This window comes from Notothenia coriiceps, unplaced genomic scaffold (assembly GCF_000735185.1).
Source record: "Notothenia coriiceps isolate Sejong01 unplaced genomic scaffold, NC01 NC01_scaffold00037244, whole genome shotgun sequence".
NCBI lineage: Eukaryota > Metazoa > Chordata > Actinopteri > Perciformes > Nototheniidae > Notothenia > Notothenia coriiceps.
In genome coordinates this window covers 15,285,309-15,287,089 of record NW_011369945.1, presented here as the reverse complement: position 1 = coordinate 15,287,089, position 1,781 = coordinate 15,285,309, and the positions used below count along the sequence as shown (strand labels likewise).

General features: G+C 42.6%; 1 protein-coding gene across 1 annotated transcript in view; it reads left to right on the top strand.

Annotated features, from left to right (window-relative positions):
* Window positions 1-1,781, top strand: part of LOC104965348 (transcription factor SOX-5-like) — a 212,005-nt gene that overhangs the window by 197,921 nt on the left and 12,303 nt on the right. The gene's annotated exons all lie outside the window — the stretch shown is intronic.

The window sequence follows — 1,781 nt, the reverse complement described above, 5'->3', positions numbered from 1 at the left end:
CCCCCCCCCCCTCTCTCTTCCAGGAGCCACAGTGCGGCTAATTGAAGAGAAATGAGCGAGCGGAGGCTGATCTGATCTCAGTCTCCGCACCGCTTTCACGTAACTCGCCAGAGCACGACCGATCTCCCGCTGATTTCCACAGCAGCAGCAGCACCCTGTGTACTGTATGTACCTCAATTATTACCGTCCCCCTCGGTGTCCATGACATCAGCTGAGCAGAGAGGAAACATCAACTCCTGATTTTTTCTTTTTTTGAAGGATGACAACACACAAATGCAAGTGCATATGTAAAGCGTCCAGTGTTGAAGCTACTTTGCATTCATTTCTATATATAAATAAAGAAAGCAGTTCATCTTTTTACAAGGACATGTATCTTATTTAAGAGTAAACTAAAAGTTTGGGAAAGCAGTTAAAGCAATACAATACAGCAAGTCACTGTTTCAGTGTTGGACAGTGAATATTGTTGTTGCCACATGTGAGTGAGAGTCAAGTTATTTCAAATTCAAATATGAGTTTGTTCCAAAAACGACTTCTTTGTCTTGAGTGTGTGCTGCCAATTTGAATGTCTCCTCTTTTTTCTTGTTTGTATAAAAAAGATAAATGTCTTTATTTAAGATAGCAGAGGAGAGCAGGAGCTAATGTGGCTGTCAAGACAGATAGAGCGAGGTACAGACAGACAGAGAGAGAGAGAGATAGCAGTGACAGCATCTCTTCCCTGTCCATTTGCATAAACCAGCCTTTGTTTGACGCCGGTGGCCGGCAGCCAAGCACCAACAGAAGGACGGAAGTTAAACTAAAAAAAACAAAAAAGGATGGTCCTTTTCCAGAAAAATCTTCCACCAGAAATAAATGATAACAATTATAACTATTCAAAAAAAAAACACATCAGTTACTTCTCGCTAAACAACCGTTCTGCTGCTCTTCAGAGGAGGGAATAACAATTCGGAGAAAACAAAACAGCGTCTTAGAGATTTGTATTATCCGACATGAAAGTAATTGCAGGAGGATTTTTGAGACGGAAGACAGAAAGAATGGTTTATGAACATTGAAGCTCCTTCCAAATTGTGAATATTATGCTGTGTGTGTCTGCCGTGTAAATACTGGCCAGAGACTGTTTTGTGTTATACAATGGTATTGCATAAATATTCCCGAGTATGTTCACACCATAGCAGCTCAAGCCATAATGCCTTTATTTAATTGGAAATTAATTAAATACATAAATAAGAATAGAGGAAAACGTTTTTTTTTGTTCCGCACAGCAGTTATTGAATCAGTTCATCTTTATATTTGACTATTTTATAGCGTGTTTTTGCATCTTATTGTCAGCACGCTAAAAACTTTGCAGGGGCAAAAGACACTTGGCATGTCCCGTCTGGCATAAAGCTTCACAAATGTCCCTCTATCTCTATTTTCCTTCTCCATCATCACTTTTTTTCCACCTTGAGCGAGAGCCGGGCGTGACCTCGATAGACGGAATGTTTTCCCTTTCTCCCACGATGCACCTGGAGGGGACATGGCCGTCTCTGGGCCTGTCAGAGAGGCTGTTAGCGCTTCTCCCATGGGGGGAGGGGGGGGAGGCTGACAGTAGAGATGTCCCTCTCTCTCTCTCTGTCACACAAACAGGCCGGGCCACTAATGGCCTCTTCTTCCAGAGCTTTTTAGCCGCCGTCTTCTTTTTTGTTGTGCTTTCGAGTATTCATTTATTCATGTTGTCCCTTTCTTCTCCTTTTTCCCCCCCTCCCCTCTCTTTTACCCCTCTTCTTTTCTTTCTATGCCCCCCC